At 32.8% G+C, this 24,490-nt stretch overlaps 1 pseudogene; it reads left to right on the top strand.

The window, feature by feature from the left end:
- The first annotated feature begins 23,396 nt into the window (after positions 1 to 23,396).
- Positions 23,397 to 23,515, top strand: LOC120607468 (uncharacterized; annotated as a pseudogene).
- The last annotated feature ends 975 nt before the right edge of the window (positions 23,516 to 24,490 follow it).

The following is a 24,490-nucleotide window of genomic DNA, read 5'->3' as shown; positions in this document are numbered from 1 at the left end:
GTAGACTTTATAAATGTTAACTATAATAATTACATTTGTAATCATTTCATTATATAGGTTTATCTAAAAGTGCCCTGGTGTATAGGACACCAATGCTTTAGTTATCTATCCCTGTAGGCTTTTCAAAAAGTATGGAACAAAAGATAACTTACTCGGTGTCTTATATTGTTAATTATATTACTTGCCCCTTTTTATCGTATTTTAATATTGTCATTCTATTAAATATATGTCATTTTTAAGTTATATGCCCTGTGGCCAAAAATTCCTTTCCTGTTCCATTTCTTCGAATGACTTAAATCTCCTCAGTTTTTGTCTAGTGTTCTTAAAAAGTAAATTCCTTGAGGTTTTTTTTAAGTCCTTTTTGCTTTTTGTACTTGTTGGGATTTTTTAATTGATGTAATATATTATGATTGAGGCTATTTGTTGCAGTCTTGCTCATTTTTCTATCAATGGCTTATTCTTTAGGATGGGAAAATTGAATGAACTTATGAAACATTTTTATTTAGTTTGCCTTTTATATCTCCTTTTATAAAAGAAAAACTGTACTTCTCATTTTAATCTTATATTTTGATAAAATGCTCAATAGTTTATAGTCAAGCATGAAAGAGACAGAGCACTTCACCACTGATGAAGTCAGCATTTTCTATAATTTTTTGTGCCTCACTTTTTAACATTGCATGAACCCAGAATGGGAGCATCGTCTTTGCTCAGTTACAACACAGTGAGGTGTTTCTTTTTCTGTCAGGAACTGCTGATATGACAACTCTAGAGAGTACATGGTAAAATGAGAATTAGAGAAACCAAGCCAATTTCCTCTATGAAATTACATGCCATATGCTCAATATTTAGGTCAAAAATATAATTTAAAAAATAGAAAATTAAAAAAATGTATCTCAAATTTATGCAAACAAATTCTCATAAAAGTAACAGAAAATATAGAATGAAAAACCCATTTCTGAAGTTCTTTCTTTTGAGATAAATATTGAAGTATTAATTCTAGGACTTCAGAATTAGAAAGCAAGTTACCATTTACAGATACTTGCTTTAATTCAGCGTTGAAGGTGGACTTTGGCACTGTATGGGTACCTGACCTCTGAGAGATAGATTGATGTACATGCCTGAAGAATGCAGAACATGCGACAAGCTCAGAGTCTTTTAAATTAGAGGGGAACCTCAGTGCTGACAAACAGTAGAGCTCTGCAATTTCTATTAAGGGCTGAGTGTGGAGAAGGGTGTTGCAAAAATGAGTTATGGGGTACTTTGGATGATGGGAGACAGAAAGAAAGTACAGAGGTTCTTGGAGGCTTTATAGGGTAGAAATTGTCTTTGTCAGTATATTAAGCAGGACTAAGTAAAATACACATTGGTGAATACACATTAATATTCAGAAATAGGGATCTTCCATAGATAAGCTGGTGGAGTCGACAAGTAATAACCAACCCATAACTCTTCAGGAAGAATAGATAAACTGGTTAACTCCTTCTTATTAAAGCGATGCATCTATGAATAGATTTTCTTTCATTGCATCTTCAAATTAATCTCAGCCCAGAAAGCTAGAAAAGAAAAAAAAAATCATTCCTTGGTAGTTAGATTAAAATGTATTTTGCTTTTTTAAATTGTAAACACTAAAAAATTGTCATGTCTGGAGAAGTGTTGGGGAAAACCTCTAGGGCAGTGCTGTCCAATGGAAGTATCAACAAAATTGATCCACATGTTGAATTTGAAATTTTCTAGAAGTCACATTAAAAGAGTACACAAAATAGGTCAAAATAATTTTATAGTGTGTTTATTTTATCCTGACATGTAGAAAATATTATCATTTCAAAAGATAATCAATATAAACTTATTACTGATATATTTTACCTTCATATTTTGTACTAAGTCTTTGATATCTATGTGCATTTTCAGTATTTCAGTTTGGACTAGTACCTTTCAAAAGCTCAAGAATCACATGTGATAAGTGACCACTATATTGACTAGCTTATCTCTGGGTAATAACCAGCCCATCACCTATCATCTTATATATGTAGAATTCATGACAAAAAGAGGTAAAGAGATTTTGCCACTGACACTGTTAGTCACTGGCGTAAGAGGGCTAAGCACCTCATCTTTCCCTCTATCTCAAAGCTTATTAAACACACTACATAAAATAAAAAGGTACTCCATTTTGATATTGTACATTTGCACTGATGATAGAATAAAAGCATTTTAAAAAATATAAATGGTTTAACTCAGATGTACAGAAAGCATGATGATGGCATTTTGCAGATGTAACAGCTATCCTATGAAAATATTTTATTTATAAGCAATTACACAAAAAGCCGTATTATGAAGATTTCATTAATGATATATTTAAATATACATATTAAAGTATATTTTAGTAAAATTTGAAAATAATATTTCTATCATCTTCATTCACAGACTTTTACTTACATACTACATGAAATAATACTTTTAATTGTATATTTTTGAAAGTGTTGTTTTATCTAGAGGATTTTTCGGACAAGACTGAGTGGTAAGGGACAGAAATCACTTCCACTGTACTTAGTAAAGACGGTGGGTATTATTTGCAATGTGATCAGGTTTCCCAAAGTACATTGGCTGCTTATATTAGTATCTGGCATTTCATAGGTCATATAACTTCTGGGAAATTTTTCTGTCTGTAAAAAGAGATAGAGGATAGAAGCTCTTGTTCCTATCTGCTTATTTAATGTATCATGTGAGGTCATTACACAGAGAGCCAGCCTTTTTCACAGCTTTATCTAGACTGTCAAGATTCTTTATGACAATAATTATTTTTTATTTCAGGAGTCTACAGATATAATATTTAGATGTGGAAACACATTTTTAAACAAACAAACAAGCTAACAACTCTTACAATGCAGATATAAAACAGAGCTGCCTTACAGAAGGTGAAGATGGGTTAGAATTACATACATCGGATATAATGTAAAAACACATTATTAAAAGCAACACAGGAAACTAAACTGCGTAAAAGTAAGTAACTGTCTGCAATTAGCTTTGCTAATTTTTTCTTTGATTTAGGATTATGTTATTTGTATTTCATATTCTTTACCTAGCTTTTAAAAAGTATTTTAAAGGGATTTTGCATATTTTCCAAGTACTGTCTTTGTTTTTCTTGCATAAATAAGTATATTTTGGATTTTGTCTTGTATTACTTGACATGTATGTGTATTTGAATTTGTTTTTATGTTTGGATAGGTAGGAAAGGCTAAAAAGTTTTGAAGGGCAGATGACAGCTACTTTGCTCACTACACATTAAGTTCATAAAAACACCGCAAGTGAATCAGAATATAAGAAGTAGATTGGCCCTTGTTAAAAATATTTTGAAAATGATTTATTGCTTCTATTCATTCTTTTAACTTTCTCATATCCCTTAATATTTAATAACCTAAAACTGCTTACAAATGAATACACTGAAAAACATTAAGAATTCAGTGTCAAGCTCTGACTCCATCCTGTGTTTTATAACGTTGTTCTCTGCAATGCTAGAGACCCTTGGCACCTACTTAAAGACCCCATTTTTATCCTGTTAATAGGACTGAAACTCATTTAAACCTGAAGATCTTTGGGGCTCTACCTTCGAGCTTCTGTTTCAGAAATTTTGTTTGGTTATCTAGGTCTACACTGACCTCTGCATTGTGTTAAAGTTCCAAATTATAATGGCAAAGGTTAACAACCTCAATCCCAATGATTTAGTAGTTTTCATTAAAATTTATTGACAAGACATAATTTTGAAGGGTTTAAGATGGGACAACTTAATTTTATTTTATGGTTATTTGAGTGGAGTTCTATAAAATAAAGAAATCTCATTTTCTGCCATCTTTTTGATTTTTTATTATTTTCCTAATTTTAATAAAAGTGTTGATATATACAAAACAAGATTTCCTAAACATTTTTCAAATCTTCCTCATTCTATGATGTACAGCCTCAGAGTTCTATTGTCCCTGTTCTACCCGTGTAGTTTACTGCTCATAGTGTGTGTTATTAGCGATTAGGGAAAAAGTACTAATTGAGTATGTCCCATTCTTCTTCCGTACAATACACTGTGAGGAAGGAAGTAATGCCTCAAGTTTACATATAGAAAACATGTTACCTCTTCAGAGAGTTTAGTAAATTGCCAAAGGTATCACAAATACTAAATGTGTGAATCTGATCACTTCTCACCATCTCTATCACTCTTGCCTTGTACATTATCTTTAGTCTAGATGTTTGCAATAAACTTTCAATATAGAATTTAGGATAACGCTTTAAAATGTAAGCCAGTTAAAATGATAATTCTGCTCAAATCCCTTCAATGGCTTCCCATCTTGCTAACAACCAAAAGCCAAAATCTTTACAATGGTCCTCATGACCTAACCCCTCACAGCCTAGCTAATTTCATAACTCATCAGTATCAAGTTTCTAGAAGATATTCTGAGACTATTTGAGGCCTGAGAGTGAAGCCAACATGAATATAGAGTGAAGAAATGTACAAAGATGTGTACTTGGTGGCAGAGTTTACTAGTTATCCACTATTAAATAACGTATCTGAGGACCAAATGGCTTGAAACAACAACTGTTTATTGTGTCTCACAGTTTTTGTGGGTAAGGAATCAATGATTAGCTTGGCTGTGATATTTTAGTTAGGTAGTCTCTCATGGGTTTGCAATTGCAGTCATACGTTGGCCAGTTTTGCAGTCATTTGAAAGCTTGACTGAGGCTGGAAGACTTGCCTACAAAGAGGATAATCACATGGACAATGAGTTGTTACTGGCTGTTGTCAAAAGGTCTCAGTTTACTATGAGATGGTCTTCTCCACAAGACTGCTTGAGCTTCCTCACAAAATAATGGCAAGTTTTCCTCAGAGTGCATGATCCACAAGGCCATAGTGAAAGGTTCTTTGTCTTTTATGAACCACCTTGAAATTTCCTCATGGCTATTATTACACTATTCTGTTGATCACACAAATAAGCCCTGGATCATTGTGGGAGATCAGGAATACTGGAAGGCTAAAATCTTTGGGAACCATCTTTGCAGCTGGCTACACATAAGCTGAGTCTTGGATAAAACTCTATGAAATTTTATCTGAACTGTTCCTGTTAACCTAGTTTAAGTTGATCCTTATGTTAATTTCCACACATAGAATCTTAACTGATTCATTGATTGACCAGTTTAAGAGCTTTCAATCACAGGGATAACCTAAAAATTAAATAATTACAAATATAAAGATCTTTAAGGGTCCACCCTTAAAGAAGAGATGACTGATGATTGATTAATCATGAGATAACCTTGAGGATAGATAGATTTATTTTGCTTAAACCGTGAGAAGTAATATAACATGACATAATGATTAAATATATTATTAAGCTTTAAGTTTGTGTCCACTCTTGGAAAAATATTTGAAGTTAGATTCCCTTCGGTCACATGATGGCTAAAGTTAAAATGCCACTTTATGGCCAAGTTATATTAGTTCTCATTAGGATGTAAAGCCTCTGAAGTAGCTCTTAAGAATGCTTAGTCTTGTGCAAATACATCTCATCAGCTTGGAAAGTGGAGGCTTGATATTTTTCATTTTGTTGCTGCTTTTCGTTATGTGTTATAAACTAGTTATTCTAGTGTCATGAATGGTGTAGGGCCTCTCTATTATGATTCAAAATTGTTCTATTGCTTTAAGATACAGGTGATTTTTAGTGACTTTTTAGAATAATATTGTTTTGTTGTTAAGCTATCTCTCTTTTTAATAAATGTTCTTTCTTTAAACATCAAAGGGAATATTATGAAACTTAAGAAGTAGATGTAAAATGCAAAAAAAAAAAAAAAAAAAAAAAAAAAAACACCCAAGGATGATTTACTTGATATTTAAAAGTTTTAATTTTTAAAATTTATTATTTTGTAACTTTTTTTTCATTCTCTACAATTTAAGAAGTTACCTTGTTAATTGCTCTGGCATGAACACTCAGGTATTGAGATTTAAATCAACTAGACAGAGGACTACTTTGAAAGTATTAATTTTAGAATGTGATGTAATTTCTAAAATTCTGCAGACAACTGAAGTCCTCTGTCCATATTATAATAGGTATTGAAAATTTCAAAAAATGAAATGAGCCTTAAATGTCCCTCTAATTCTTTTTGTTTAATTTTTCTCTTTCATCAAGCTGCTATTTTTGGTTCATTCCTTTAAGTGTTTGATTTGCTTGCTTTTGTAAATGCAATTAAGATTTTGGCAAATTTACAAAAGAAACTAAGAAATTGCTGTAAACATGAACGCAGACATAAAAAATAGCCATTTTGGTAAAATGGAGAGCTAGAGAGCTAAATCTACCAAGCTTTTCATGGAAAAAATGTGTAGGAGAATTTGAGAGGTGCCTTTAGCCAGTTCTAATTGAAGATGTACATAAAACAAAGAAGCTGGAAGCTGTCATGACTCTATTTAGCAGCAAACAAAATGCATTGGCAGTAAATAAACAGGGGCATATGTCTGTGAAAGATAGGGTATAAATGAGAATTTCATGTAGGAAAAAAATAGTAGGGCAGAGAAATGGGCCATTAAGCCGAATTTAGAAATATCCTATGCAAAACAGTAATTTTATTAGGAATTATATTTACAACGACCAACCTTGGCTAGATTATGAAGTTGGTGAATTTTTGACCTATATTCATCTTTATTTCTTATAGTACAAGCTTCTCTGCATCTTCTTTATAGTCTAAAATCCGTGATATTCCTTGTGATTTCTCTCATTTGGAGTTGAAACCAGATATGACACCACTTTTATCCAAAGCCAGATGAAAGAGTCAATCAGCTAGTCAGGAGGATGCAGGAGTTCTTATTTATATGATATTAATAGAGTGCTAAACCATGGCCAGTAATGTAGCGGGATGAAGAAAATCATATTTACCAAAACTCCTCTAAAGGGCAATCCTCACAGTGATATGACATCTTCTGTGAATTGCCTTCTGGGCAGGATGTTTCCAGTAACCACTTTCATTTGGATGATGGGGATCTGAAAGCTTTGGGCTAGTACCAAATGTCCTTGAATAACAGCAGTGTGAGGCAAATGCTTTTATTTTCTTTCCTTGTCCCATGTCACACTCAAACTTGCCTATAAATGTTTAAAATATATTTTAAAAACTTTGTTTTAAAGTGGTCTCAAGTTTTAGCCTGCTATGAGCTTTCATGTCTAGTCCAACCTTGTCTACATGGCTCAGCACTTGCTTCACCTCCTCCTACTTCTGGAACTTTATACCTTCCCTCCTTGTTTCATTTTGTCTCCTCAGCATTCATCACTAATGTATCATATGTACTCACCCACTCATACCCACACATATACATATAAACGTTTTAATCTGTTCATTGTTTTATCTCCAATGCCTAAAATAATATTGGCATATAATAGGTACTCAATAAGAAAACTAACAAATATTTGTTGCACGAATGAATGAAATTTTATTTTGTTAAGGATGGCTAGGAATGAGCTCTAAATTTAGAAAGCATATAATACTCCAGGAGTTTTCCAAGGTTTTTCTGTTTTAAAATTTTGGAATTCAAGCTACTCAAATAATTCTCTTTTTATAACTCATCTCATGCTAGCATTTGCAAGGTTTACAAGAGGCCACAAAATAAATATTGAGTGACTTCTAAGTCAGTTGTCTTTAACCCGTTTGAACTCCTGAGAAAAAATGCATACTCATGTCCCTTTCCTCCGGCCCCCTGAGCTTTATTGTGGAGACAGCCAGGTCACCTCAGTCATCCTTTATAGGGGCAGGGTTATTGTCACATGGTCTACAGAGACCAGAAGGTACTCTCTTTTAGAAGAGAGAAATTTTGATTGGGTTGAAATGCTCAGTTACTTCTCTCAGCTAGAAATTACACAAGTAATTTCTTCTATAATGAAAAGAAATATGTGTGTGTGCATGTGCATGCGTGTGTGTGTGTGTGTGTGTTGACTGAAGAGAAGCTAAGAAGCTTATTCTAGTGGGAATCTCATCATGGATATTTAAGGTCTGAAAAAATGGTGCTCACCACTGTTTCTGACCATGCAACATTCCCCAACCTTTCTGACTTGTTAGGCTGAATTATAATTTGTAATCATACAGAGCCATAGCACTCAGATGAGATACTAGCAATAGTTTATCAAAACCATCCTGTTCACATGCATATAATCTACTTCCCCAATAGTAAACATTTATTCTTTATTTCTCTTTGAAACACTAGTGGATGTTTTAGCGTTTGGACTTAAATACTATAATATGAATCATATCATTATATCAATTAACTCCAAGTTTCATTGTACCTTAGAGAAAAATGTTGATTACTATTCTGTTTCTCATAATAATGCTTCAGAACTATTGTAAAACTATAAAATATGGAAGGAGGGTTAAAGGGTCATTTTGTGACAGGTGGAATTTGTATTGGTCTGAGCGCCTTTGATTACCTTATCCCTGTTCTGTGGCATTTTCTCTTCCTTCAAGGTTTAGTGCATTAGTTTTCTTTAATTTTCAACTTATATGACATTTTCTACAAAACACCTATTTTGAACCTCTTTCCTTGGTTAGCGCTTCTTCTATTTGATTGCCCTCTCCCTTCCTTAACCCTTAGCACATTATATTTCTATCATAGCCCTAGCTATCTCGTGGGAGTAAAATCTAGTTTCATTGTCTGACTTCCTTCCTGAATGATATTCCTGTGAAGTCATGTTTTATGTCTAGTTTGTTCACTATTTTATTTCCAATTATTAGCATGGTTACTCTGCCTTTAACATGAGCGAATTATTGATTCTAAAGAAGAGAAGTCTTTAAGTCTTCCTGGAGTGAACCTTCAGCTTTGATATTTTGGAAATTCACATATTGTTTATTGCTTCTCACAAATGACTGCTCTGGAAACCTGCACCCTTGTTAGAGAGTTAACTTCCCCAGAGAAAAGTCGGGTTGTCTTTCCTGTAAGCTTGGCCAGTTGTAGGTCTTCCCTTTTTCTTTACCATTTGAGTGATGACATTTAGAGGGCCATGATCAGTTGAAGGCCCAAAATAGGGCTTTTCAATGTGGAATTTATGACAATACCCTCAATTACATACAAAAGAATACAAATAACCAATTTAATGGCAGTAGAAATTTTAATAAAGAGTAAGATAGAGGAAAAATATGTGGGTGAAATCAGTCAGAAATTAATATATATGGGCTCATCCTACTTTCTTTTGTATGTAGAATGAAAGTTTGAGATTCTGTGTTTCCCTTAAAATTTATATCCGAGACAGGAAATTTCAAAAGAGCCATGATGCTAGCTGAAAAGAATGAGAGGAGAGCATTTAGGAGATAGTTCATACTTGAAAAGTGACATTAAATGCTGTATTGACAAATGAAGGTTTATCTTTTTGGTTTGATATTAGTCTGTTCAAATAAATTCATTTTATTTTTAAACACTTTTTTTTTTTAAAATAATCGCTTTTACATATGTTTCCAATATCAAAGGAATAGTCAAAGTTCTTTGCTGCAGGTTAAGTTAATTAGCTAGCTTTGGATCAGCGATGTCACCGCTCTATACATCCAGCTTATAACCAACCTTAAGTATTAATAACTATTTCAGCATTTGTAGTTCCTGAAAAAATTTGTTATCCGAATTAAATGATGTGAGGTTTATATATTTTTAATTCTTCTGAACTTAAAATATGATGGACCTAAAACCATTTTTGCTCACAGAAAACCCTAATGACTTTGGATCATGTAAATTGTGTGATCAGTGAGACATTTTGGGCAGAATAATCTTATGTTTATGAGAAGAACAAACTGGAGAAGGAGAAGCTGAGTGTTAGGAAAACTAATTAGGAGAGTATGCCAATAACAAGTTGAAAGGTCATGTTATTTGCACTCTTATTTTCACAGAAACTGGAAAAGAAGGTATCAACATGAGAGATACAGTGGAGGTAAAATTGACAAGACTGGACAAATAGCTAAATGGTGTTCAGGTGGCAAGTAAATCAAGCATAATTTTCAAATTTTGAGGTTGGCTGACAAGAATAGATGATGATTCCTTTCAGTTTGACATGAAACACAGCTACCTTTCTCAGTCTTATTGAATCTGAAATACAGGTATTGAATAACATTCTTTAGCAGAGTTAAATTGGACACTTCTATGTGTAAAATTTTCTTGATTCTCTGTTGCTTAGGAAAAAGATTGTGTCCTACTATTTGATAGCAAATCTGTGAACAGGAGTCAAATATACACGCACGGCATTAATGTAAATAGAAACAGCATGAATTAACAGCAGGAGAACTTCATGAGCAAGATTCTTAGTACATTTTGCTTGAAAGCACTAATAAATCAGTTATGTAGAAAATCTCTGTCCTGATACAACACCTCTCCTCAGGTATGAGGACACTTTCCTCATTTATTACTTGTCTAAGCTTTGACCTTTGTAACTTCCCCTGAGTCAACTTACAATACGGGTTTTAGTGTGATGATTTATGTATCATATTATTAAGTATTTTGTGTAAAATATACGTTTTACTCAGTATCCCCTAAAGTCATTTTAGCTAGAGTTCCGCCCCCCAGTCTTTTTTTAAGGTTGCTAATAATAAAGGAACAAAAGAGCATTTTTTTTTTTTCTCGTAGAGTACTACAATATTTTCTCTGTAGGTAGGAAAAAGGAAAAACCTTACTTTACTCTTTCTGCAGACATTTACTCTTTCTTTCACAGGGGAAAAGAGATAAACTTCCCTATTAACTCAAAAACTTTCAGTTTGAAATATTAATAATAAGCATCACAGTGAGTAAAGATTGATAACTAGTATTATTTTCATGGGTCTCAAGAATAGCATTACCCTTGCCTAACTGATGGACTAAAATTATGAAACTCACCCATAAAAGTAAAGGTTTTCTTATCCCTTCCTAAGGATCACTTCCCACTGATGGAAGTTGAACTGTGGCTGTGAAAGATGGAGGTTGGCACTTCTGAAATGCCTATTACTTACTTTACTGAAGACTTTTATAGTTTTAAAAATCACTTCAAAGTAAAAGTTCCATGAGCTTTAAGGGATCTACTTTTACCTGAGATATCTTCAGGTAATTTCGCTATTAAATTAATTTTTACAATGTTAGAGATTGAGAAAAGTTAGGATCTATTTCTTATGTGAAATCACTTGAAAAAATGTAGCGTGTGTTTATTATGTGTTTATACTTTCATAATGATAATTTCTTCTTATATGAAATTATCCAAGCTTGAAATATTGGTTTTGATGTATAATATTATTTTAAAAAATCAAATAATCATTGGAGATAAATATCCTGAAAGTAATCTTGAATTAACATTTATTTGGTGCCTACTTGAGCTTATACCTTAATACAAAGAAAATTAAGTAGATAGGATCATTGGTCTATAGAACATAAGTTCTAATAAGCATGAAAACTTAATAAAAATATAAAAGGACAGATACACTATTGTAAACACATCTAAGGGGAAAAATCACAAGAACTGAAATGATAGATAGTAAGGTAAAATGCCATTACTACTCCAATGTGTCTTTTCATGGCCATTGCACTGATACTGTGCTATAATTTTCTTAATGCTCCAGGCTAGCAGAATATTTAGCAGTTTCATAAGATGATTGTTCTGTTTCTTTCACTGATGAACCTTTCTAGATAGGATATAAAGGGAGTCTGCCTCCTTTAGATTTATAGATCTAAAAATAATTTTATGAATTATTAGTACTTCTTCCTACTGTTCATTGAGGAAACCTTTTCCCACCTTGCCCTTTAGATGGCCATTCACTATTTCATTAAAAAAAAAAAATTATATTAAGTACCTACTCCATACTAGGTATTGAATAAGGTATATACAACCTGTGCCTGAAGTACAATCTGTTTTGTGGTTCTAGTGGTCCAAACTTTATTCCTTAATTTGAGAGACAAATCATCTCTTTGAAATTTCTACCTCTTATTCTGATTAACTTTGAATATGAAAGAATACAAAATATGAGTATTCACACGAATCTATACATAAGATGGCTAACATTTCTCTTTTCTGCTATGCAAATTAAAATGTCAATTTTCCACAGAACATACTTTCAAGATTACTTCAGTGACCATCTTGCCAATGTTATCAGTGTCCTTTTCCAAGTAATCCCAGATTTTGGCATTATATTGCACATATACTCTGAACAGAACATACTTCAGGGGAAATGTTTCTTGTTTGAGATGGGCTTGAAATTCTCTTCAGTTTGAATAATTTGATATTTCACTTTATTTCTCTAAGGAGGAAAAAATACTAAACTTCTGTAATGAGATATAAATAATTTGGGGACGCACTCTCCATTTTCATATATCTCACTATTTAGTCCATTTCTGTCATGTTTTGTCATGGTGCCTGGTGTTAATAAGAATTCATGTACTGGAATTTGATGTTAAAATATTAATTAATCACTATATATACATGTTTTGATAGGAAAATATATATTTGGAGGAACAAAAACAACTCAAAGATACTGTGTCAGCCAAACATAAAGGGTGTGAAGAGGTTCTGGGTTTGGTTAAAATCTATAAGAGGAGATGATAAAGAAGTCCCAAAAGTCTGCTTTTATTCAAAAGTACTAAAGTATGGTACAGTTCATTGAATGAACATGAAAGCTTAAAGATTAACCCTTGTAGACTGTCTGCAAAGATGGCTGTCAGCAATTCGTTTTACTCCTGTATATGTATAATGTTCCTCCCATCTAGCAGGGGAGTCCATTTTCTCTTGTCGAGTCTGGGCTTACCTTAACTTCATTTGACCAAAAAAATAAATAAATAAATAAATGTGATAGATATAACAGTGCAACTTTTGGCCATAATCTTAAGAGATCTTAGAGTTTCCATTTTTACTTTTTGGAAACCAGCCTTTGTGTAAAGAATTTCAGGACCTGCCTGGGAGGCTATGTGGAAAAAGAGAAACCCTGGGGAATAAGAGATCACAAAGAAGGAGAAAGGCCCCTGGAGAAGAACAAAGCTGCCGCAATCAAAATTAGTACGAAGCCATCCCCCACACCAAGTGAATACATGAGGCTATATTGGATAATCCAGCAACAGTAGAGCTATTCCAGCCAGCAATACGTGGAGCAAAGATGAGCCACACAGACTTTTGCATGTTCTGTATTTGCTGGGTGGATGGGGAGCAGATTTATTTTTATTTGACCATCTTGAACCATGAGCTGTAAACCGTGACTTAAAGACATGTTCTAGCAACAGCTATGACCTTGTTTTCCTGAAGTCATAGAGCTTTTTTTTTTGTCCTATGCTGTGATTAAAAAAAAATGAATCTACATTTGTTTAATCCACTGTCAGTTTGGAGTTTCTAAATTATACTAATAAAACTTTAGATTCTTCTGAGACTCCTTTTCAACTTTGGCCTTCTCTGTATGCTGTGTTCTTGCCAGGCCTCCATTGCCCAAATTTAACAAGGTTTCTGCTAAGTCCTTTTAGTAAGAATCCCTCCACCCTTGATATCTGATGACCCTTGATATCTGAACTAGTTCCTCATCCTCCATCTTTGATGTGTAGGTCCTTGATCTGCCTTCAGCAAGACTCTTGTCAGTTTAGCAGGAATCCCCCTACTGTTAATGTCTCCTCTTAATAATTTTTTTACCTACTGACTCCTTTATTCTGTTTCTTGGTTATAAATCCTCAACTATATTATTGTATTTAGAATTAAGCCAGAACTCTCTTCCCTATTATGGTAGTCTTGATATTGATTGAAGTAGTTATGAATTAAGTCTTCCTTACCATTTTAACAAGTGTCAGAATATATATTTTTTTTCTTTAATACCACCAAATCTAATAATTTCTAATTCAGGGGAGGGACTTCTTCAGAAAATAACTTTGAGGATTCAGTGATGATCAGGCATCTGGACTAGGTTTAGATGAGCTGTTTTATTTTGTATTTTCTGTTTTTGTTATCTGCATTAATCAAACTCATAAGCCTATGGAGCACCATCGAAAGCAAATAGTTTATTTTTTTACTGAGAAAGTAGAAAAAAATGATGCTGTTTAGAGGTCTTTTAACTTATACTTTTCCAATAAGTGGGTTTCTCTTTTAAGAACTAATTGTGTAAGAGGGTGTATTTTTATTAGCCTGGTACATATTGCAGAGGTTACTAGAAATTGAAAAATGTGCAGAGGAAAATAAATTATTTTTGTTCATATCTCAGATAAATTTGGAATATATATTCACTTTCCTCATTTTCTATATTCAGTCATCCCATTGCTTTAGCTTCAGCAATTTCTCCTCCAATATAATCATCAGCAAAAAGCCAGTTTGTTTGGTTTTGGCTTTAAGCCATACATTTTTAGAATTCACTGCACCTTTTGGGATTTCTTTTATGTTGTTTGTCTTTTCTGTTTGGTCTTCACAGCTTTGGATAGATACAGCCTTGTATTTTATTTGGGAAAAATTAAAAGCCTGGATCCTGGCCAGAATAAGCTCTGAAGAGTAGATATTTAGAAGAATTACATGGAAATAATGCTACTGGGTCAATGGAATAAAAATACAAAGTCAATTTTAAACAAGGCGGTTCTATATCAGTAAATATCAATGTCCTTGAGATGTCAGAGCTTCTGATGGGAAATAGTTACACCTCTGTTTGTTTGTCATGTTTGTTTGTTGCTTTTAGATAAACAGAGACTCATGTACATGGACAGTAGACTAGTGGTTACCAGAGGGTGGGGAGGAGTGGGGAGGTAGATGGGATAAAAATGGTCAAGTATATGGTAACAGAATGAAATCTAACTATGGGCCATGAGCACACAAAGTGATATATATATGACTTACTGTTGAACTGTATACTTGAAACTTACTGGATTTTGTTAACCAGTGTCACCATAATTAAAAAAAATATTTACACTTATTAGAAAAATTATTTTGTTAACGGAAATATTCTGTCAATATCCTAATTTTTAAAGAAATTATAGAAACACAGAAACATGCAAATATGAATATGTACTATAGTAGATTAAGGGAAAGATCTGGATAATCTTTTGACAAGATAACATCTAATTGTAAATAACACTAATTATAGCGTGAATTAAAATAATTTTGGGAAAAAAGGTCCATTTATAGATACACATTGGGACTAAACCCCATAGAGGTGATAATTACTAAAAAAATAAAATCAGTTTTCCCAGTAACAGTGGGAAAAATTAAATCTCATGATAAATGTAGACAAAGCTTATCATGAACGAACTTTGGTTTTTCGATAATGCTTATTAACTATTAATTTAGAAAATTTTTTGTTGAAGGGCTTAGAGAATATTTGAAAGATAGGCAAGAGGTCTATTTCTGAATATCTTACAAAATTAGGGAATTAGATGAAAGGAGCATGGGTCACAGCAATGGGAGACTACATAGTGGCTTTGTGATAAAGAATTAGTTTTTTGCTGATGTTGCCTTGATCATTTATTTCACACTGTTTTTCATTGTAATCTTAAAAGTCTAGTTTCCAGTCATGTAAAAGAAGTGGAGAATGGAAGCAATTATCAAGATAAAACTGTTTCTGCAAATTTATTACTAGCTACAGTTATCTGGATCATTTATATCTTGTTCTCTATGCATGTGTAGATGATTATTTTCATATTCAGGTTGGGACTAGGAAAGACTTTTTTTTTAGCTTTGTCTTAAGTATGTCTAATGTATGGAGAGTGGCTCCTTGTAAAATTACTATTCTGTACAACTGATGTCTATGCAAAATGTTGCAGTTCCCTGCTCTATTGGTTGTAATATGGAACCCACCATTGCATGTTATCCTAGAGGTTTTGTTTACTTCAGGGAGCTTATTGATTTCTCAGTCTCTGAACATATGCTTTCATAAGAATGCATTCTCTAAGTTTAATTTCATTTACCTTTGTGTAGCTCACCAGACACATAAAACAATTATTTTTCAAATGCAAATGCTGAAATGAATGTCATATATATATATAAAATAAAAGTGCACCCTCCCCAAAGATATTTTTCAGATATATATATCTATATATGTGAATATATATCTATCTATCTGAATATCTATATATATCTATCTATATCTATATATATATATCTATATATATATATCTGAAAAATATCTTTGGGGAGGTGCACTTTTATTTCGTTTAAACATACAAACAAAGAAAAGAAAAGCAAAATCCCAAAGAAACTAGCAAATAGAGAACTGACAGCTTTGTAGGCTGTGCTGTCATCACTAGTCAATTCCTTCAGGAATTATAAGCTAGAAGCAAAAATTCACTCTCTGAATATATTATGAATCATTATTTATTCCCTTTAAACAGAATCAAAGTAAAGAAAATATATCAAATGCATATGTAATTATGATTGTTCATCATCTTCCATCTTGACCCAAATCTTCTTGTTAACCTTCTTATCCTAACAGAGAGGAGCCAGGAGACAGACTTTGTTTCATCTAGTTCTCCTTGGACCTCATCTATTTCAATATCGTTACTGACAGGATAACATCTGTGTTCTCTTTTTCTTGAATTTGCCTTTAGAAATTATATGGGCAGGTAGTTGGAACATTTCTTAGCCTCCTATTTTATTCTATATCAACCTATTCAGACATGAAGGACCTTCCCACCTATTTCCAAACTTTACACATTTCTTGAAATCAGGCAAAGCATTCCACCACATGGTAACTCTATATTCTGATTAGTAATTATTTTTAAAGCACCTTGAGTTATATTAGTTAAACATTTTCCATAAAATATAAAAGTTATTGCTCATAACAATATCTAAAAAAGATATTTCCATTTCAATTTTTAAAAGTTTGATTTCAAAGTTACTTTAAAGTCATTTCAGAACATAAAAGAATTTAAGAATTTTTATGAAAGGATGACATCTTCTTTAAGTTACCAGCATGTGTTTGCAGAATCCAGTAAGTGGTGATACTACATGGTTTTGGCCTTTGCAGTTCAAGTGTTTGAACGGACTCAGCTTCCTTCACCTAGTACTTCTGAAAACCACTAATCAACTTCCTTCTTCCCTCCTAACATTGCAAACTTGTACTAATTATAACTTACCAACTTAATGTTTTTGTATCTCCATTTCCTTCTTTCCTTCTTTCCTATTAAATGATTGAAGTGCTGCCTAAATTCATTCCTTCTACCTTTCCTCCAGATTACGTTTCTTGCCACTTATTTTTCCAGGGCATAGCTTCTGCTGTGTTTCCAATATTTCCAGCTTCCACTCTCTTGCTATGCTCTTCTTTACAGCAGAAGTACTTAACAAAAGTTGTAATTATTAGCTGGCTCTACATCTTCTGTTTGCATTTCCTCTTAAATCCATTCCAGTTACACTTTTGTCAGTTTGCTTCACTGGAACAGATCTTTACATTGTCATCTATAAACCCTAAGTTACCAAATCTTGGTGCCCATCTCACCTCAGAGTAGTTAAGCTATTGGTGGTATTTGACGCATTTGATTCATCTTTCTTTTGAAACACTTTCCTCAGATGTCTTGTAGGATGCTACTCTCTCACTATGTTCTCCCAAATACAACTCATGTTTTCTATATTTCATACTTGCTTTTCACATGATTTTTTTCCTCAGTAGATGACAATGCAAATCTACCAGTTAATCAGGTCAAAAAGCTTGAGTCAGCCATGACTCCTTTTCTCCTATAATAACTCACACCTAATCCATCAACAAATTCATTCTGCAATATCTTCAAAATAATACTCCAAAACCAACAACTTCTCATTTCCACAATTGCTGTCCTATTCTGACATTATATTTATCAACTGAATTACCACTGTATCCTCCTAACTTATAGCTCTGCTTCTATTTGTGTTGTTATAAAAAGTAGAAAAAATGACAGAAGTAACATATACATCAAGTAAAAATTAATCAGATTTAAATAAGTCTAAGGTCTTTTTTTTTTTTTGAAAGGAGTAGAGTTTGGCTTTAGTTTTTATTTAAACTATGCAGAAAAAGAACTCCAGAAATCTGCATAGGGATCCCTTGAGTCTTTAAGTACTAAACTGCACATCTGAAGGGTAAGATTCCACAGGGCCATGCAAAGAATCAAAAATGGGTAAGAACCATCATGAGGGATCTTCAAACTAAATAATTGCCAGAACTGCAATAAGCTGAGAGACCTTTGAGTATGGTCGGTCAGAATGGAGAGCTCATGTTAAGAACTCAGAAAATTCCATAGAGAACTCAGGTCATAACAAAACAGTAGGGGTAAACTAGACAAATTTACACAAAAGAAGATCTATGTGAGTGGTAAACATGCTGGTAAATATAATAGACTTTATTACATTTTTATTTTTTAAATTACTTTGAAAAAATTATTTATTTGAGGCAAAATGATAGCAATATGTATGGGGTTTGTACTATAGGAATAAGTAAAATTTATGACAATGATAGCAAAAACAATGAGATTAGAGACTGTAATAAGTTAAAGATACATATTTGCCCAATGGAACACCTCATGAAAGATAGTTGAAAGTAAACCAAAGAGGAGATATCATTTAAGATTAAAAAAAAAAAAAATCCAAATAATAGAAGGAAAAGAAAAGATTAAAAAACCTGTGAGAGAAATAGAAAATTGATTGCAAAAATAGACTGAAATCGAACTATATAAATAATTGTATTAATTGTAAGTGAAATAAACATGCCAATTATAAGGCAGTGATCCTCAAAATGGATAAAACAAAGTAATTATTAATTATATTCCCTCTGCAAGAAGCACATTTTAATTATAGTGACACATGATGTAAAAGCAAAAGTGTGGGAAAGGATATACTGTGCAAACTCTAATAATAAGAAAGCTGAAGTGCCTATATAAATATTAAAGTTGACTTTAGTACGGGGAATATCACCAAAGATAAAGGTGACATTTCCCAATGAATATAGAGTAAGTAAATCAAGAAACAATAAGCCTAGAAGTGTATGTAAAAAAATAAAAGCTTTAAAACATGTAAGGCAATAGTCAATAATACTTTACTATGTACATATATTGCCAGGTGGGTACTAGACTAATTTGTGGGATCACTTCGTAAATTATGTAAGTCTAATCACTATGCCATATACCTGAAACTAATATAAAATGATATTAAAGACCAACTGTAATTGAGAAAAAAAAAAGCACATGAGGCAAACTTGAAAGGAGAAATAGAAATGTCTACAATTAAAGTCAGTAATTTCAGTACTCCTTTATCTGGAAAAGAACAAGTAGACAGAAAATCAAGAAGCAGGTAGAATACTTGAATCACACTATCAACCAATTTAACCTAATCAACATTTATAGAACACTATACCCAACAACTGCATACACATTACTTTCAATTAATTGTACATGGAACCTTAACCAAAATAGGCCATACGCTTGTCCACAAAAGTTCCAATAATTTTAAAAAATAGAAATCACTTAGAGTATGTTTTCTGAGAACATGGAATTAAATTAGAAATAAATCGAAAAATATATCTCGAAAACCCCAAATATTTGGAAACTTTATATAATACTTCTAAACTCATGGGTCAAAGGGGACATTATAATGGAAATTAGAAGAACATTTGATACTGAATAAAAATTTAAAAAATAACCTTTTAAAATTTGTGGGTTGCAGCAAAAGTAATATTTTGAGGGAAATTTGTGCTTTGTTACTTACATTAGAAGAGAAATTTGAGATCAATTATCAAGTCTTCTGAGTTTGCACCTTAAGAGCTCAAAAAATTGTAAATTTAACCCCAAAAGTAGAGGAAAAAACCAACAAAGATAAAAGCAGAAATTAAGGAAATGGAAAACTATACAAAATGGAGAAAAATAAATCCAGTAAGCAACAATCAGCTTGAATGACAGCATTCAAGCCTCCTCAACTTAATAGTTACAAATGTCTATCATATTAATTATATGCATTACTAAGTGTTCCCTGATTTTGTTTATATGCCATTTTGTTTAAAAGGTTATAACATTGATGTACTAAAATGTTACAGGAAAGGAGATGTTATTTTTATGATCCTCAGATTACCATTTAAGTTTGGATTAGAAAAGTAAGTGATATTTTTCTGTCAGATGGTATATGGTGTTCCTCCATAAATGGGAGATGCTGAAAAGGAAGGAATGAGCGTGAGTGTGAGAACAGCCAAGGAGCTCTGCCCCAACATAGGCCCATGAGGTCATCTCTATGGGGTCTTGCAGCATTGGTCTGGAGAAGACAAACTTTCCTTGGTTCTATGGGCAGTGAAATCAGAGCCTCTGGACAGTGTGTACTCTGAAGGCCGTCTGTCCAAGTCTCCAGTGCCTAAACTCCCTCTAGAAGCACCTTGCTGCCTGCTCACAGCTGCTCGCATGTGGCCTGTACACTCTGAAGGCCTCTTGTCCCTATCAGTACCTGGACTTCCACTGCATGTTTATACCATCAGTTGCTGATTCTCTGAATTCTGAAGAGTGGTCCACTGCCTGTCCAGAAAACTCCAGAGCAACTCTGGCCTGGCAGTCAGACCCAAAAGTATAATCCTATATATCCCTGGGTATAGGATATATATCCTTAGGTACAGGATATATATATGGTATCCTGTAGAGGGTATACCATATAGAGTTTCTTTATATTTCATAGTTACTTTTTATTATAGATAATTATTCTTTATATTAAAAGACCCCTGTTTAAACTACTGTGGATTTTCTAGCTTCTTGTTGGACTCTGACTTCGATGGTGAATAAATGTCAGTTTCTATAGTAATTTCAGAATGATCACTTTAAAATTATAAGAATACTGCAGATTTTTAGATTTCTTCAATATGCCACAGTCATGAACCCCGCACACACCATTCCCCAATCTAATCAGGGCATGTGACCTGCTTTTGTTAGAAAGAACTCATTTAACAAATATAGAGATACAGTTATGACCATTGGTGACCACAGGACTAACATTTTATGTAATACTGGATAGATTTCTCACTTTTTATAAAGGTCGTCCTTCTGATGAAGCTCATTTATCTATCTAAGGACCTTATAGGGCTGAGACTCTTGGTTAGAATTGTGAACCTGAAAAATAAATAGTTTTCAACTTTCCTTGTTGTCTCTGATACCTATATAAGGAAAGATAGTTTCGCTAAAAATTTATTGGCTGAATCTGACTTACCCGTTTTTTTTGTTTGTTTGTTTTGTTTTTTAATTTTAGAGAATTTAACATAGGTGTTTGTTTAATCCACCTGGACATACCTATTGCCAAGTGATAAAAAAGAACAATACTATTTAATGACATCTGCTAACTAGCAGCATCAGCATTACCTTGGAGCTTTATGGAACGGCAAGTTCTTGTGTCTAAACACGAATCTGAACCCTAGGACTCTGTGTTTTAACAAGCTCTTCAGGCACACTAAGCTGTACCTAAGCACTGATTTAGAAACTCTCAGATGCAGTAGTAACCACTCTCTATTAGGTTTTTAACTAAGTGGTCTAGTATGCATAAAGCTCTGGGATCTATTAGATTTCTAATAGAAATTCAATCCAACTTTAGTTAAACAACACTTCTTTGTCCCCGGATTTTGAGAGAGAGAGCAAATAAATATCTAGATACATTTGGGTGTGAAGAATTTATATTATGTGGTTGAAATGAGGGGTGTCCCAAGAGCAGATTTCTTTACTCTCTCAAAAACATATAACTCTAATGCTGTTGGTATCGTTTTGTTTTGTTTTCCCTTTCCTTTCCCCTTCTTCTTAAACATATCCTCTTTATGGAGGAATAGCATTCATGTGCCACCTGACAATGATAATGCTACTTATGGTTCTAATCAAATATAAAACGTAATCTGAAGATCACGTAAATATAGCATCTCCTTTCTCATAACATTTTACTGTCAGACCATATATTGTAACTTTTAAACCAACAGGCATATAAACAAAATCAGTGAAAGCTTAGTGATGCATACATTTTATATGCTGGACGTTTGTTACTATTACTTTGAGAGGGCTTGAGTGTTGTCATTCAAGATGATTTCTACTTATGTTGAGATATCATTATCTTTCTTTAACAATTCGGGCTTTTGGGGATTGTGTGGAAATCACATATTCTGCACAAAAGTTTTTCTTTAAAGTTTATTTATTTTTATGTCTAAAGTTCCTTCCTTTGATGTGTATTTTGTCTATGTTGAGGAGATTAGTTCAGTGCGTGGTGAGTGACTGACAGAGAGAAGAGGCCCAATGCTGCCATTTCTAACCTCTCAAACTCTTGTCAGATTTAATGTTAAAAGCTGTATTTCTTGCCCTTACTGAGGAAAATAGAAAAATGTTGTATATTTACCAGCCACGTCGAAAGTAAAGTAAATTAGTTATGCAGAGAAACTATTTTCCAAATATAATTTCACTGTATTGTATTACTTGAATTTGCATACTAGCAAAAGAATGATTGTCAGTTTGTGTAAAATTTTGTGATGTTAACTTTAAAATAGGAAAATGCAGCAAAGTTATATGATCACTAAGGGCAGTATTTCAAAGCAGTATTTACTAATAGAACTTTCCTGTGCTCTTGTTCAACCACAATTCATTCACCCTTTGAATAGAAAATAAAACGGCTTATTCCTTTGGGAAGGAAAACTTATCATGCAATGTGTTTTGTACTATAGGGAAATAATAACATTGCTTTCTCTATGTAAAATCCTTTTCTTCTGAATGAGGTAAAGTTTTATATATATATATATATATATATATATATATATATACACACACACACACACATATACATACATGTATATATATTTGTATTTTTGTATAATACCAACAACTTACTGGAAAATTAAATTATAAATATAATTTAAATTCTTTTCAAAAGTTCTTTAAGTTTTGTTATTATTTACATACATATTTAAGATTTATATATTTTCTTGATGACTTTATATTTTTATAATTATGAAGTTCTCCTTTTTATCTCTGGTGATATTTTTTTCCTAAAGCCTATTTTATCTTAAATTAATATAGCCTCTCTAGCTTTCTTGTTATTTGAGTTTGCATGATAAACATTTTTCTTCTTTTCATTTTTAACTTATATCTGATGGTATTTGGAGGCGGGGGCCCTTGAGAGGTAACTAGGTCATGGTGGGTGGGTGCTCGTGGATGGGATTACTGCCCTTGTAAGAAGAGGCTAGAGAGCTAACTCTCTTTCTTCCACATAGGATGTAAGAAGTCAGCAATTTGCATTTCGTAAAAGGGTCCTCACTATAACCCAACCATACTGGCACCCTATTCTCAGACTTCTAGCCTTTGTTATAGCAGCCTGAACTGACTAAGATAAATACCTGTAGAAGGCAAGGTGACCATGTGTTCAACATTACAATCAGAATTTATATATTAAATTTTATATGTAAAATTTATAGTATTTGATACTTATAAAGTTAATGTATGAGAATAATAGGTTAGTTATGATTAACATATAAATATTTAAAAAGTCTACAGCCATGCCACTGTGAACACGCCCGATCTCTTCTGATCTCGGAAGCTAAGCAGGGTCGGGCCTGGTTAGTACTTGGATGGGAGACCACCTAGGAAGACCAGATGGTATAGGCTAAAATATATATAAAAGTGAGAGTTAATCATGTTATCACTTGACGTTAGTTTTATCATTTTTGTCATCTTTGTTTTCTTTACCTTACTTTTCTATAACCCTTTGTTATATTTATTCTTGTGTGTGTCCTTAAAAATTTTGAAAAACTTAAATTTTCCGTGTCTGTGATTTGGAAGGGATCCCACATATAGTGTGGTACCTCTGCTATGTGGTAATATATTTGTAAAACTGAATTTGTAATTTCTTTATACTCTTCAATTCCATAAGCATAGTAGGAGAGGTTGTATCTCAGGTTCCTCTCCAGGGTGAATTACTCTCAAAGTATAAACTCAGAACTAATAACAAATAATGTTTTGATATTTAGTATATGATATTTCAGTGTACATATAGTATGTTACCACAGGTTTTAAAAGTAAAGGTTGAATAAACATTTGTGGAATGATCCAAGCTTCTTTCATGATTCCCGAGTTCCATGGCATATCTTTTGGTGTAAATAATCTCTTAAGACCCTCCCTTCCAATTATAAAATACATTCATTCTAAATTTTCATATTTTAAAAGGTCTAAATTGCAAAAATAAAGCCTGATCGACAACTATTCATTGATTTGCTTTATTTACCATGATTCAAGCTTCATATATAATATGTAGTTTTTATATTGAACTTTCACAATAAGATTAGCCCCTGTATTTTCTAAACAGTGGAAATAGATGAGGAATTTAATATGACAGGTGTTGATTTAGTAGGCTCCAATGGAAAGTGAATTTTCTTCTTGACTGTGTGCCTAATACTTTTGGAAGGCATTGAACATTTGCCTGAGGCCTATAAACATTGAATTTTTGGTTCAAAATGTTAGAATACACATTATACAATTTTTTATGTGTGTTTGATTTAAAATAGAATAAAATTCTGTAGAAGTTTTCCCCTTTAATTTGCCCATTTTGATTCAACAGACTCCAACTTAGAGCTATGAAATGAT

Source organism: Pteropus medius, unplaced genomic scaffold (genome assembly GCF_902729225.1).
Source record: "Pteropus medius unplaced genomic scaffold, Ma_sr-lr_union100, whole genome shotgun sequence".
Taxonomy (NCBI): Eukaryota; Metazoa; Chordata; class Mammalia; order Chiroptera; family Pteropodidae; genus Pteropus; species Pteropus medius.
Note: the sequence above shows the minus strand (reverse complement) of the source record. Positions and strands in the feature narration are given on the sequence as shown.